This window comes from Apium graveolens, chromosome 8 (assembly GCF_009905375.1).
Source record: "Apium graveolens cultivar Ventura chromosome 8, ASM990537v1, whole genome shotgun sequence".
In the NCBI taxonomy this organism is placed as follows: Eukaryota; Viridiplantae; Streptophyta; class Magnoliopsida; order Apiales; family Apiaceae; genus Apium; species Apium graveolens.
Window position 1 is genome coordinate 98,156,448 of NC_133654.1, and position 17,072 is coordinate 98,173,519.

The 17,072-nt window shown below is 35.3% G+C and overlaps 1 non-coding gene across 1 annotated transcript; it reads left to right on the forward strand.

The window, feature by feature from the left end:
* Positions 1-1,837: 1,837 nt before the first annotated feature.
* On the forward strand, positions 1,838-1,944 carry LOC141682174 (small nucleolar RNA R71). Its single transcript, XR_012559575.1, has one exon. It is a non-coding gene; the product is annotated as a small nucleolar RNA R71 (small nucleolar RNA).
* Positions 1,945-17,072: the final 15,128 nt, after the last annotated feature.

Sequence of the window (17,072 nt, forward strand, 5' to 3'; positions counted from 1 at the left end):
TATGATAACCTAGTATTGGTTGTGCTTATTCGTCTTATGAGCGTCGCGAACTTATAAGATAGCGTGTTAATTCTTAATGAAGTGACAGTGAATTTAAGGATTTAGAACTTTCCATGCTAGCATAGGTTCATGTGTTATTGTTATGCATGATTCGTAGGTAATTTTAACCATCTTACTTGCCCTATATTTTCACGATAGCTAACTTGTGCATTAAACCGTTATGTTGTCAAATTCTATAGACATATAGGGTCTCAACATAATTGGTGTCTATTCAGCTTCTTTCTCTTTTGTGGATGTCTGGTAATATGGTATTTGTACAACAAAAGTTGGCGTTTATCAGTTTCATGTTATCTGATTAGTGTCATCGCCATTACATGCTAAGGTTGAGAACGAAAAGGCTATTAAATGAAGTACTTAATGAAGTTATAATCCCATGTTTATTTCATATATTATTCAACTCTCTTAAATTTTTTGTTAATGTTCTCTAGTATAATTCTCAATAGTTAATCGTAGTATAAACAAAACCCAAATTGTTATTCGTCTTAGCATTGAATAATAGCCATATCATTGTTGCATAGTGCATAAATCACATAGTTAATTTAACCAGTCTCTGTGGGAACGAACTACAAATATTTCTATATTACTTACGATCGCGTATACTTGCGTGAATTATTAGAGCGTGCTTAGCGACTAACAAATACCCTTCATGAACTTAGCGTAGCTCAGCATCTGTTCTAGAGCTTCAACAAAAGGTATGTTAATATGCAAATTCTTGAAAACCTCCAAAAACTTAGCAAATTGCTTATCAAACTTCTGCTTTTGAAGTCTTTTAGGATATAGCGGAGGTGGGTAGACCTGTTTATCCCTTGTATTACCCTGAGAAGGATTGCTTTCAACAGCGTTCTTCTTCGGTTCCACCTCGGCATCTTTCTGCACAACTTTTTCATCTACAATCTTGTTTTTAGAAATTGGCAAAGGTGCAGATGCACCTGCATTCTGAACAGAGTCTTCAGAATCTTCATCTTCCAGAATTTGGGGGCTCGTGACCTTTCTAGACCTCAATGTGATTGCCTTCAATTACTCTTTGACTTCCTTCTTGCCTAGATTAACTTCGGTATCACTAGGAAGAGTTCCTGGTTACCGGTTCAACAAAGCATTGGCAATTTGCCCTATTTGATTCTCCAGAGTCTTGATAGAAACTGCTTGGCTTTTATATATAAGCCTCAACTCCTCCAATTCAGATTTTTCATTGGTCGCTTGACCGGCATTTCCATGCGATTATTGTTGAAGTTGGAGTTGTTGTCTTGGTACATACTGTTGTTGAAAACCAAGAGGATTGAATTACTTTGCTCCAAACTGCTGATAAGGCTGTTGCACCGTATTCTGATTATTGCTCCATCTGAAATAAGGATGATTGCGGTGGTTAGGATGACAAGTGGTAGGAACTGGTTGCTGCGACCTCTGAAAGTTGTTCACATACTGAGCTGATTCACTAGATATAGCACACTGCTCCGTCTCATGCTCACCAGCACAAAGCTCACACACACTAATGATCTGATTAACTTCATAATTAGCCAAAGAATCCACTTTCATCATTAACGCCTTTAGTTGAGCAGCTATAGCAGTAGCTGTATCCACCTCCAGAATTTCTGCTACCTTGCCTTGAGGTAGCCTCTGAGTTGGGTTCTGATATGCGTTAGCAGCCGTTAATTCAATTAGCTCACAAGTTTCATCATAGCTCTTAGCCCATAATGCTCCACTAGATGCTGCATCGAGCATAGGTCTCGACTGTGCTACCAACCCATTATAAAAGCAATTGATAATCATCCAATCAGGAATTCCATGATGAGGACACTTCCTAAGCATCTCCTTGTAGCGCTCCCAAGCTTCACATAAAGATTCTTCCGTTTGCTACGCAAATTGAGTAAGAGCGTTCCTGATTGCAGCTGTCTTTGCCGTAGGGAAGAATTTAGTAAGAAACTTCTGAGCAAGATCCTCCCAAGTAGTGATAGAACCTGGTGGTAGAGAATGTAACCAGCACTTAGCTTTATCCCTTAGTGAGAACGGGAAAAGCCTTAGCTTCACAGCATCTTCAGAAACATTGTTGAACTTGAAAGTGTCGCAGATCTCGATGAAATCTCTAATGTGCATGTTGGGATCTTCCGTTGGAGATGAAGGGTTTTGGCACATAAACACAATGAAAAATGTAAATTTAAACCTTAAAAAATCGAAACCCTCCGCAGGATCCATGCGAAAAACAATATTTAATTCGTAGTTCAGTATGTTTACCGCAAGAAGATTTACGTTAATGGAAAGATGGAGGTCTTGAATGATCACCACGTAGCCCGTCGCTGGAACGATCTACGCCTTGAAGGTATCCACACGAATGATCTCCCGGATGATGGGTGTGTGTTGGATTTTTAACGCAGCGGGGGCATGGCAAAACACTTTTATACATACAAAATCCAAATAAAAGCATATAAATCGTGAATAAAAATTCGAGGGATCGAATCTAACCTTTAAAAATAATTCGGAGACAACGATCAGAGATCCTTAGCAGTTGTTCCTCAAGTGTGAAGCACTCCACCGATATCCACCAAGAAAACGATGTTAAGGAGGAGGAAGGAGGTGGAGAGAATTGGGTTTTCCAAACTTTTTTGGGTTTTCGGGTTCTAATGGGGTTCGAATAAAATAGGGTCTATAATAGTGTATTTATAGGCAAAATTTTCAGCTGAAATTTTCCCATAAATATTATTATTATCCCAATTATTATTCTCATTAATAATTAAAACACCTTTTAATTATTAATCCTTTTTCTAAATACTTTAGAAATAATTCTCTCTCTTGATTTAATTTCCAAAAATTAAATCCTTAATTAATAATATTAAGAACTTTTCTTAATTAATTTATAATCAATTAAATCTCATTTAATCAATTATTAAATTTGCCAATTAATTATTTATTTCATAAATAAATAATTATTAGCCATTATTAATTAATTCCTCCACCATTAAATCATTCTCCTTTTATGGTGTGACCCTGTAGGTTCAATATTAAGCCGGTAGTAGAAATAAATAATAATAAAACTATTTTATCATTATTTATATAAATTCTCTAATTTATTAAATATGATTAACTAATTAATCACATTTATTCTACATCGTGAGTGATGCTTCTCAACATATCGCGACTATCCGGATAATATGAATTCACTGCTTAGAATACCAAGAACCTGTCAGTGAATAGTTACCGTACAATAAACTCCTTCTACCCTACAATGTCCCGATTAAATACAAGGCATGGATCTCGTGTCAAGCCTATCTAATTCAATCACTTGCTTACCATTTACTATGCGTAGTTCTATGCAAATTAGAAACTCCTTTCTAATTTCATTCACTCTGGCCAGAGATTCCTGAACTAGCATAAGTGGATCAGCCTTGAACATTCGCTTCCTTCACTGGAAGGGGTAGATCCTTTATTGATCATACACTATCTTCGTGTACAAATTCCTATACCCAGAAGAGCCCTAATAATTGTCCCTGGAGACTAAGAACTAAACCAAAGCACAGTTCAGTGTACACAAGATGACTATGATGACCTCAAGTCTAAGGATACTTGTACAACTATCACTATATGAACAACTGCTGACACGTGAGTGAACTCCATCAGTTGTTCAGCTGTGCGAGTCATGTTCAGTGAACTTATTCCATAATAAGCACCTACATACTAGCTATAGTGTCACCACACAAATGTCTATGAGAACAGACATCCTTCATAATGAAGCAAGCATAGTATGTACCGATCTCTGCGGATTATTAATTACCAGTTAGTAATCCTATGACCAGGAACTATTTAAGTTTAGAGTTATCATCTTTTTAGGTCTCACTATTATGATCTCATCATAATCCATAAAAAGCTTTACTCTAAACTATGGTATATCTTATTTAAACACTTAAATAGATAAAGCCCGTAATAAAAACAAAACAAGTCTTTATTAATATCAATGAAATCAAAACAGATTACATAAAAGTTATTCCTAAATCCTAATACACGATTGGACTTAGGACATATTCCTTTCAATCTCCCACTTGTACTAAAGCCAATCACTCTGGTATCTAATACCCATCTTGACGATCAAAATGACTTTCATAAAGTAGCTTTGTGAGTGGGTCTGCTATGTTGTTATGTGTGTCAACTCTAATTCAATACAATATAAGAAATGTTACCGCGCTCCCACTAACCCTTTTGTAGACGCATGGTTCATCTGCGTTTTTGATAAAATCAAACTCTTTGATTGTCTCATCAAAATGAATGTTCCATCTTTCGAGAAGCTTGCTTTAAACCACATATGGTTCGCTGCAGCTTACACACTAGGTTTTCATTTCCCTTGGAAAGAAAACCATCTGGCCATCTGCCAGATTTCATAGTCGCAGTAAGCAGCATTCGCAAGCAAAATCCGAACTGATTTTAACAGGGCTACAGGTAAAAGGTTTCATCAAAGTCAATCCATTGCCTTTGTTTGAATCCTTTTGCCACAAGCCTGGCCTTAAAGGTCTCCACCTGGCCATCTGCTATAATCTATCTTTTGTATACCGTATACATAGATTCCATTCTGGATTTCATGGAACTATGCCATTTTTCTGAGTCAACACTACTCATAGCCTCATTATAGGTTACAGGGTCGTCATCATCAATGATCGACAACTCATTGTCATTCTCAATGACAAGGCCATATTACCTCTCAGGTTGGCGAGACACTCTCCCTGACCTACGAATGGGCTATTCCACAAAAGTTTGTTCAGTCAGAACAGGTGTTTCCACTTGATCCGTAGTAGTTTGTGCTTCTTGAACTTCATCAAGTTCAATTTTGCTCCCCCTGTTTCCTTCAAGGATAAACTCCTTTTCCAAGAAGGTAGCATGTCTGGAGACAAACACCCGATGATCGGTGTAAAAGTAATACCCTAAAGTCTCTTTAGGATATCCCACAAAACTATATTTTACGGATCAATATTCCAGCTTATCTGGGTCAACTTACTTGACATAAGCTGGACATCCCCAAATCTTAACGTGTTTAAGACTCGATTTCCTTACTTTCCATATCTCATACGGAGTTTGAGGAACAGATTTGGAAGGCACCTTATTCAGTAAATATGTTGAGGTTTCCAATGCATAACCCCATAGGAATACTGGAAGATTTGCATAGCTCATCATGGACCGAACTATGTCTAACAAAGTTCAATTTCTCCTTTCAGATACCAATCTGGAGGAGTCCACTGGGAGACTATACCATTTATTTTGAGATAATCTAGAAAAACTCCATTAAAGTATTCACCACCTCGATCTGATCGAAGAGTTATAATACTATGTTTGGTTGTTTCTCCACTTCATACTTATATTCTTTGAACTTTTCAAAGGCCTCAGACTTGTGTTTCATCAAACACATATCCGAATCCAGATCTATCATCTATGAACGTAATGAAGTATGAAAATCCACCCATGGCTTGCGTAGACATTGCTCCACATACAACTGTGTGTACCATTCCTAGCAAATCTGCAGCCCTCTCTCCATGTCCACTAAATGGAGACTGCAGTGCCACTATAAAGTGAGATTTTCATCATCCCTTTTCTTTTATTAGTTTGTTCAATCTGAAGTAAATTATGTCACATATATACAGACCATTATTTAAAGTACCACGTCCATAAAGAATATTATCTCTAAGAATAGAACATTCATTATTCTCAATAATAAATGAAAATCCAGCCAAGTCTAATATGGGAATAATATTCCTCACAATCGAGGGAACAAAATAACAAATATTTCAAACAATAGTCTTGCCCGTAGGCCTATATAAATGAAATAATTCTACATCTTCAGCAGCAACTCTTGCTCCATTTCCCATCAGTAGAATCACCTCCTCTTCCTCAAGAGTCCTACTTCTCCTTGGTCCCTGCAGCAAATTGCAGATATGAGAACCACAGGCGGTATCTAATACCCAAGTAGAAATGACATATTCACTTCTATCATGAACATACCTGAATTAGAAGCGGTAGTCTCACTACCCTTCTTCTTCTTCAATTCTGCAAGGTAAACCTTGCAGTTACTCTTCCAGTGCCCTAACTTGTTACAGTGAAAGCATACAGCAAAATTAGGATCAGTCAACTTTTGAGCATCTAGTATGCTCCTGAGTGATAGTGCAGAAGACATAATATAGTAAATCTGTAAATGATAAACACATAACAACACTCAGCAAATATTCGATTTCATTTTAAAACACTATATGAATCGGGTCTTTATTCATAAGTGGCTCCCACTAGTTTTCCTAATTTATTCAACCCCCTACGTGAAAAATTAAGCATTCATAATGCTAGTGGGAATAGGGATCCTACATTCCATTAAACGATCCCGGCTGTAGCATGAACCGCCATGTAATGTTCAATAGGCAGACAACTCTTGTCAATTACATCTCATGTTATTCCCTAATCAAACTTTAGCCTCTTGAATAATTGAGTCTCGGCTGTAGCACGACAAACTCAATATTCTAAGTCAAGTCTAACCCAACATTCCGTACAGTTGAATCAGTCCCCAAAGGCCCACAGCTGTAGCACGTACCGACCTTTAGATTCTTATTCAATGTACACATCTCTATGTAATAGACAAGTATTTCTTATTTCGAAATCAAAGCCCTCGGCTGTAGCACGAACCGACAATGATTAAAAATAAGAACTACTTTTCTATCATGTTGGAAGGCGATGACCGACACAAGCCCGTTGTGTCATTGGCCAATTACTACTTGATATTATTTAATTTTAGAGGGATTATATTACGTTACAATCATAATCACATTATAAAGAGATTCTTCCTTTTAAATTAAATATTTTAAATCAATAATCAATAATCAGATGATTCCCAGATCGGGTGGAGCATTGTCAAGAGGCGTCACTTAATAACCCTTTCTTACAGATTGAAATCTGTTGTTGACAGAATCATCCTTTCTCTCATATCGAAAATTCATATTCAATTACGTGTTTCATAAACACAAGAATCTCATGATTGTATTCATAATATTGTTATTAAGGTTATGAAACAATTTCACTATACTAGGTTGTCTAACAAACGCCTTATGTTTATTTAAGTTCACCTGAATCTATCATCGCATGATAAACTAAGTATATATCACATATATAAACATGAATAAACATCAAGGTAGGCATGTTACATCATCTAGCATATAGGTCTAAGCATTATACATCTCTATGTATCACATGAAATGTTTAAAAGCAACTAAAACAGTTAAAAATAGCTTTAAAACACTTCGTGGCAATATAAACAGTTCAAAACTTTTATATAAACTAAAATTGATCACTCCATTAGATCCGTCTCGAAAAAACGAATCCAACGGTATATTGCACGCCCAAAACGGAGTTACGAAACTCCCAGAAAATCAATTTTAATATGGACAGTCGGGCTGTAACGCATTCCGGTGACGCGTTACAGACCTTTTAAGCCAATAAAGGGTTTAACGCATTCCGTGAATGTTCCACAGGTGTGTAACGCATTCCCGGAATGCGTTACACCCCTATATTTTTTTTTCAGCCGCCTGACAGATTCTATTCTCGGTTTGCGTGCCTGTACTTCACCTGTCTTCTTTGCTTTGCTTTCTCCGTGCAGTCAGACTTCACAGATAGTAGCAGAAACAGCATATGCATATGAAACAAATATATATATATACTATATATACATATATTTACTTATTTAATTATGAATTTTAATTACAATAACTTCAAAAATTCATAATAAAAAATCTATACAACATAAAATTATGAAAAAAATACCCAGACGATCTACAACACTTGTAGAACCCAGATCAACATTCAAAATTATTCTGAGAAACGATTTCTCATCAGACAAAATTAATCCATGATATAACTTGTAAAAATCATAATTAATTCATACACGCACATAAAATTCTGAAATTTTTACCACAGATCTATATGCATACAACCTGGCTCTGATACCATTGTTGGATTTTTAAAGGCAGCGGGGGCATGGAAAAACACTTTTACACATACAAAATCCAAATAAAAGCATATAAATCGTGAATAAAAATTCGAGGGATCGAATCTAACCTTTAAAAATAATTCGGAGACAACGATCAGAGATCCTTAGCAGTTGTTCCTCAAGTGTGAAGCACTCCACCGATATCCACCAAGAAAACGATGTTAAGGAGGAGGAAGGAGGTGGAGAGAATTGGGTTTTCCAAACTTTTTGGGTTTTCGGGTTCTAATGGGTTTCGAATAAAATAGGGTCTATAATAGTGTATTTATAGGCAAAATTTTCAGCTGAAATTTTCCCATAAATATTATTATTATCCCAATTATTTTTCTCATTAATAATTAAAACACCTTTTAATTATTAATCCTTTTTCTAAATACTTTAGAAATAATTCTCTCTCTTGATTTAATTTCCAAAAATTAAATTCTTAATTAATAATATTAAGAACTTTTCTTAATTAATTTATAATCAATTAAATCTCATTTAATCAATTATTAAATTTTCCAATTAATTATTTATTTCATAAATAAATAATTATTAGCCATTATTAATTAATTCCTCCACCATTAAATCATTCTCCTTTTATGGTGTGACCCTGTAGGTTCAATATTAAGCCGGTAGTAGAAATAAATAATAATAAAACTATTTTATCATTATTTATATAAATTCTCTAATTTATTAAATATGATTAACTAATTAATCACATTTATTCTACATCGTGAGTGATGCTTCTCAATATATCGCGACTATCCGGATAATATGAATTCACTGCTTAGAATACCAAGAACCTGTCAGTGAATAGTTACCGTACAATAAACTCCTTCTACCCTACAATGTCCCGATTAAATACAAGGCATGGATCTCGTGTCAAGCCTATCTAATTCAATCACTTGCTTACCATTTACTATGCGTAGTTCTATGCAAATTAGAAACTCCTTTTTAATTTCATTCACTCTGGCCAGAGATTCCTGAACTAGCATAAGTGGATCAGCCTTGAACATTCGCTTCCTTCACTAGAAGGGGTAGATCCTTTATTGATCATACACTATCTTCGTGTACAAATTCCTATACCCAGAAGAGCCCTAATAATTGTCCCTGGAGACTAAGAACTAAACCAAAGCACAGTTCAGTGTACACAAGATGACTATGATGACCTCAAGTCTAAGGATACTTGTACAACTATCACTATGTGAACAACTGCTGACACGTGAGTGAATCCATCAGTTGTTCAGCTGTGCGATTCATGTTTAGTGAACTTATTCCATAATAAGCACCTACATACTAGCTATAATGTCACCACACAAATGTCTATAAGAACAGACATCCTTCATAATGAAGCAAGCATAGTATGTACCGATCTCTGCGGATTATTAATTACCAGTTAGTAATCCTATGACCAGGAACTATTTAAGTTTAGAGTTATCATCTTTTTAGGTCTCACTATTATGATCTCATCATAATCCATAAAAAGCTTTACTCTAAACTATGGTATATCTTATTTAAACACTTAAATAGATAAAGCCCGTAATAAAAACAAAACAAGTCTTTATTAATATCAATGAAATCAAAACAGATTACATAAAAGTTATTCCTAAATCCTAATACACGATTGGACTTAGGACATATTCCTTTCAGTGTGTACTAGCACGTTCTTGAGGCCGCCTTCTTGCTCCCTCTATCTCTCTTCAAGCTGCTAGGGTTTATGTTTTATCAAATAAAACATGTGTACTTAATTCTATTAGAAAAAGATATTATATAGGCAAGAGCTAATGGGCCTCCAACCCTAAACTGAATTTTAGAGTTATTATTATTATTAAATTCGAAATTCTAATTATTGTATTATTAAGTCTCACTTAATCATCCAATAACTTAATTTCGGATTTAATATTAAATTTGAATTTCCTATTTATTTAATTAATTAAGTCACACTTAATTAATAACAAATAATTCAAATTACTTATATTTAATTTAAATCCGAATTTAAATTAAATAATCCTCCAATCATTTTTTGTGCGACCCTTTAGGTTATTATTACGACAAAAATTTTAAATATAATTTAAAATCATAAACAATGAGTGGCATCTAGTAATACATCATTGTTACCCAAGTAATAATAATTAAATCGGTGATCAATTAAACCTTTCGTGAATAATGTACAATGTAATATAATCCCTTTAGCCTTATATTATGGATCAAACTCAAGGCATGCATTGTGTCATCCTCTGTTAACGTTCAATCCTTCTTTCTTTGATCAATGAGTAAACTATTAAACAAATCAGTATTTGAGCACGGCCATGCATTTTATAGTCTTACTCAATCAAGAGGCCAATAATATCACTCCTTTAATAAAGGAGGGCTAAATCCCATCTAGATCATTCATATTTCTCATACGATTCATAATGTACCCAATATCTACTTTTATTATTACCCGATCAAGGATAACTTTTAATAGTATCAAAGTACATTAATTCTCGTATAGAAATATAATGATTTCAGGTCAAAGGACCAATACATCATTATCACTGTGAGATTAACTTATGACACTGTAAACATGTAGTATCTCACAACGGGTCAATCCAGCACCATGTATTTAATACATGTACCTGTGTTTTGACTTTAGTATTACCATACCTAAGATCAATGAGATGTGATCATCAGCCAACAAACACACTAGTCTCAATGTATTTATTGTTGTCCCTTAACAATAATACTCGACTAGGGACCTTTAGGAATATCAATACTATTCTTATAATCTCATTTCTAAGTCACGTACTTAGAGATATAGATTTACATATCATATTCCATGGACATTTATTAATCTAATATCTTATCGCAGAAAATAAAGATATAATAAATTACTAAAGAATAATCCATATAATCATAATTAATAATCCAAATGTTTCTTAATATAAACATAATAGTGTTGTCTCTAGGGCACAAACACTAACAATCTCCCACTTGCACTGGAGCCAATCACCCATGTATCTAATACCCATGGAACTAGTATGACCTTCATGCTTTTGCTGCGACAAAACCTTAGTCAGTGGGTCTGCAACATTATCATCAGTATGCACTTTACATATATGTATATCTCCTCTTTCATTAATCTCTCGAAGGAGGTGATATCTCCTAAGTATATGCTTTTCCCGGGAATGGGACCTTGGTTCTTTAGCCTGCCCGATGGCTCCATTATTATCACAATAAAGATCAACTGGATATGTGATCGATAGAACCACACCAAGTCCCGTTATGAATTTCCGTATCCAAACAGCCTCTTTGGCTGTTTCACTGGCAGTAATATACTCAGCTTCCATTGTAGAATCAGCTAATGTCTCTTGCTTTGAACTCTTCCAGCTTACAGCACCTCCATTAAGGCAAAACACAAAACCTGACTGAGATATTGAATCGTCTATGTCTGTCTGAAAGCTGGCGTCAGTGTAACCCTTTACAACCAGCTTCTCATCTCCTCCATACAGCAAGAATGAATATTTATTCCTTTTCAAGTACTTAAGAATATTCTTGACAGCTGTCCAGTGACCCTCACCAGGATTAGACTGGTATCTGCTCGTCATGCTCAAGGCATACGAAACATCAGGACGAGTACATATCATCGCATACATTATAGATCCAATTGCCGAAGCATATGGAACTTTGCTCATATGGCCCTTATCATCTAATAATTTAGGGCAGTTGTCTTTTGAGATCAATATCCCATGAGACATTGGGACATATCCTATTTTTGCCTCTTGCATCCCGAAACGATGCAATACTTTATCAATGTATGTACTCTGACTTAGGACGAGTAATTTCCTTGATCTATCTCTATAGATCTTGATCCCTAATATATAGGTAGCATCACCTAAGTCTTTCATCGAGAAACTATTTCCCAACCAAGTCTTAACAGCCTGTAGAGAAGGTATGTCATTCCTTATTAGTAATATGTCATCTACATATAGTCTAGGAATGCTACATGGCTCCCACTAACCTTCTTGTAAACACATGGTTCGTCTTCATTTTGAATAAAGCCAAATTCTTTGACTGTTTCATCAAAATGATGATTCCATCTCCTTGAGGCTTGCTTCAATCCATAAATAGATCGAAGCAACTTACAGACCATCTTAGCAAACTTGGGATCGACAAAACCCTCAGGTTGTATCATGTATACATCCTCTTCAAGGCTCCCATTTAAGAAAGCGGTTTTGACATCCATTTGCCAAATCTCATACTCGTAGTAAGCAGCTATTGCTAGCAAAATCCTGATGGACTTGACCATAGCAACTTGTGAAAAGGTCTCATCATAGTCTATACCATGAACTTGTTTGAAACCTTTTGCCACCAGTCACACTTTATAGGTCTGTACTTTACCATCCTTGTCAGTTTTCTTCTTGAAAACCCACTTTCACCCTATAGGTTTTACCCCTTCAGGTGGATTAACTAAAGTCCATACTTTATTTTGATACATGGATTCCATTTCGGATTTCATGGCCTCTAGCCATCTCTCCGAATCTGGACTGTTCATAGCATCTTGGTAGGTAAGAGGCTCATCACTATCAATGAGCATTATATCATCATCTTGAGTCAAGAGAAATCCATAATATCTCTCTGGCTCATGACGAGCCCTACTAGATCTACGAACAACCTGTGTTTCCGGAGCAGGAACATCTTGATATACTTCCTGCCCATTTTCCAACTCTGGTTCAATATTATTTTGTACAACTCGATCTTCATCGAGATCTATAGTCCTCCCACTAGTCTTCTTTGAAAGTAACTATCTTTCAAGAAATACAGCGGTTCGAGCAACAAACACTTTATTCTCGGTAGGATTATAGAAACTATACCTTTTAGTTTCTTCAGGATATCCCACAAAATAACAGTTATCCGATTTTGGTCCCAGCTTGTCAGACACCAATCATTTCACCATCGCTTCGCATCCCCATACTTTCATAAAAGACATGCTGTGACGTTTCTCAGTCCATATCTCATATGGAGTCTTTTGAACCGATTTAGTTGGAACTCGGTTTAGTGTATATGCAGCCGTTTCTAGAGCATAACCCCAGAAACTTATTGTGATACGATACCACACTCCTTCAAGAAACCTTTAAACTCGAGGCTTAAGTATTCTCCTCCACAATCTGATCGTAGAACTTTTATACTTTCCCCTGTTTGCTTTTTCACTTCAGCCTTGTATTCTTTAAACTTTTCGAAAAAATCAGATTTGTTCTTCAAAAGATACACATATCCATATCTACTGAAATCATCAGTAAAAGTAATGAAGTAGTAAAAGCCACCTCTTGCCATCGTACATATTGGACCACATACATCACTATGTATAAGTCCTAATCGTTCGGTGGCCCTTTCACCTTGTCCGGTAAAAGGAGCTTTAGCCATTTTGCCAATGAGACAAGATTTGCATTCTTTGTAATAACCCCAATTTTTGGAATTTTTTTGAAACCCTTATGAAAAGTGTTTTGCTGATTATGCTGAATAAGAAAATTTTTCATGCCACACTATGTAGGGGTTCTTCTATCGTTATTCTGAGATCTTATTAGTACTTTATATGGGATATAAGTGTATGTAAAGATCGTCAGAATCCAAATTCGAACACTTTGATTTTTCCCGAAAATCCACCAGATACCGAAAGAATTGAGTATAAGGTAACAGGATAAAAAGGATTTAAATTCAAGGATTATAAGAGAGGATCATAAAAGGAATATAATATATTAAGAAAGGTTAAGGAAACCCAAGTAATAAGATCCCGGGTATGATCCCTCAAACGATAAACGGAAACGAAAGTTAAGCGAACCGTATAACAGATCAACGATCATTAGCCAAGTAATTAGAAGCTAATCAAAGAGGTTAGTGAGGATGATGTCATCAAACCAATAAGAGGAGGATAATTGGGGGAGGATGACATAACAAGGTGACATAAGCATGACATAAGGGAAGGAAGTGTGGTTGATTTATAACCACACAATTTTTCATGGTTAAAAATGATTAAAACAAAACAAAAATCAACCAACCAAGGCAAATCAAAACAAATCACAAAAACACAAAAGCTCTTCCCTTTTCTTCAAAGAAAGCTCTCGGCTTTTTCCTTATTTCAAGAGAAGAATTTTCAAAAATCAAGATCCAACCATTGTTAAATCACAAGGTAATTATCCAAGGTCCCTTATGATTAGTTATGGCTATCCTAGAAGTTTGAGCCTCCAATTCTTCATGATTCTCTTCCAATAAATCAATGAAGAAGATAATGAATAGTGTTTTCAAGATTTCTAACTTGGTTTTCTTTGTTTTTCCTTTATGATCCAAGCATTCCTAAGCTATCTCAAGGCTTATTAAGGCTTCCTAGCTACTCTAATCACTTCAAGGAAGGTATAACATCTCTAAACCCTAACCTTACTTTGAATATTAGGATGGTTTTGATTGTTATGGTAAAAGAGAAGCTTGATGCTTGTATGTTTAGAGTTTGGGTTGGAGTTGTAGTAATTTGGATGTGGAAATCTTGTTAATTAGTTAAGGAACTTAAGTAAACTTTTAGTTCATGATTGGGAAGTAGTATAAGTTGATAATATTGAGTTGTTGGGGCTGTTAAGGTGAAGTATGGATGGATTTTGGTTGTAATGTTGATTGTGGGTTGATTGTGGGTTGATTTGGAGTGGTATAAATTTGGGTAATCGCGTAAACATAGCCGTCGTAATGCCCGATTTACCATAGACTGTTTTTGTTCTTAACATCAGAACCCTTGAACTCACTGGTAGGTTTTTACCATTGCTATTTTTAGATAGTTCATGTTACAAGCTTCGTTTTGATATGTGGTACGCTTGAATCCGATGTACGGTTTAGGAGAAACGACCGTTTTAAGTAACGGCGTTTCGCGACCGAACTATTACCCCTCGCCTTACTTTGAAACCTTGGTTAAGGACCTTAAATGACTAATTGGGGTATGAAACATTTATGTAAAGAGTATTAGGCAGTTGGTAAGGCACTCGTGAAAGAATCGCCTTAAAACTCTTAATGGTTAATTTATTAAAAATGGTGGAGCCGAGGGTACTCGAGCGACTTAAGTGAATCATTAAGCGCAAAAGCGAATGTTAGGGTTCAATTGGTTAAAGTCTAGTTTCTTAAGCGACCGGGGTTTAATTCCGACTTATGTTGTTGTTCATAGGTTATCGGACCCACACTAAGCTTAAGTCTATCTGGGAGTACTCAGGCAAGTTTTCTATCCGTTATACTGTTGTTGTGATGTATACATTTGTACATGCATTATCTTGTGATAGACACATAATGGTTATTTAGCAAATTCTTGCGATATATTGTAGCATGTGATATGGTATATACATGCATGCCTGTTTCGTATTCTTGATACATATATCTGCTGATTCAGTTGATAATACCTATGCTAGAGATAAGCGGTAATATGCATATACCCTTAGTATAGGGGACCCAAAGGTGAACATTTTTCCAAAACCGGGAGTCGATGCTCCCGAGTATAATATATATATATATATATATATATATATATATGTGAATAGTTTTTAAAACTATGAATCAAATAAGGTTTATTTTGATAACTTTATTTTATTAATGAATATTATTTTGAATATTCATTCGAGGGCTTATGACCCCGTTTATTTTATTATTGAATATTATTTTGAATATTCATTAGAGGACTTATGACTCTGATTATTTACTAATTATTATTCTTTATTTTATTAAGGAATAATGTGTCGATAATCAAACTAACTTTTGATTATTCAAATAAAGATAGTACTTTCGTATAAGTATATCTTTGGTTATTTAATATTCGTTGCAAGTATAAGTTTTAAAACTTCTACTTCAATTAGTTTTATAAAGATTATTCTTTATGAGAATATTATTTAAATAATTATATTTGGATTTTTTCTAATAAATTGTGACTGATTTATTTCATTAAATCAGCATTACTCCAAACATTCCTAAAAATATTTTGCGAGTCTTCAAAATGATTTTAAAAGTTAGAGCGGATCCCAAAACTCATTTTATATTTAAGATCTTCCTTTCAAAGGGGATTCAAATATTCGCTCAAAACCTGAGGGATCCGGCTCTGTGGTGTGTTTTATATTCGCAACGAGGTTGCTATTTTGATAAAAGAGTTTTTGATTACTTACCCAATACTCGGAAAGTAAAATTCTTGGAACAAGTTAATCCATTAACAGGCATCGCCTGGGAAATATCGGTGAGTTTTCCTTTCCAACTAGATACGACTTCTTGGTGGAGCCGTATCAACAAGTTTCTACTTGGGGAAAGTGGGGACGAGCTTTACGTTTCAGAGTCATGGATTTCATCTAAACTAGGAGTGGCATAAGTGGTCGAGTGGCGCCGGCCCAGCCTTATTATATTGGCCCAAATGGCCCGGAAGTTCCGCTAAGACGGTCCATTCCTTAGGAGTCCAGTGTTCGGTTGACAAGTAAATCTGACAGGTTCCCCTCTACATGTAGAAAATGGTGGGGTTGTATGTAATAACCCCAATTTTTGGAATTTTTGAAACCCTTATGAATAGTGTTTTGCTGAATATGAAAACTTTACATGCCACACTATGTAGGGGTTCTTTTATTGATCTTCTGGGATATTATTAGTACTCTATGTGGTTTATAAGTGTATGTAAAGATCGCCAGAATCCAAATCCGAACACTTTGTTTTTCTCCGAAATCCGCTAGATATCGAAAGAATTGAGTATAAGGTAACAGAATAAAAAGGATTTAAATTCAAGGATTATAAGAGAGGATCATAAAAAGGAAAATAATGTATTGAGAAAGGTTAAGGAAACCTAAGTAATAAGATCCCGGGTATGATCCCTCAAACGATAAACGAAAATGAAAGTTAAGCGAACCGTATAACAGATCAGCGGTCATTAGCCAAATAATTAAAAGCTAATCAAAGAGATTAGAGGGGATGATGTCATCAAACCAATGAGAAGAGGGCAAGTAAGGGATGATGACATAACAAGGTGACATAAGCATGACATAAGGGGGAAGGAGGT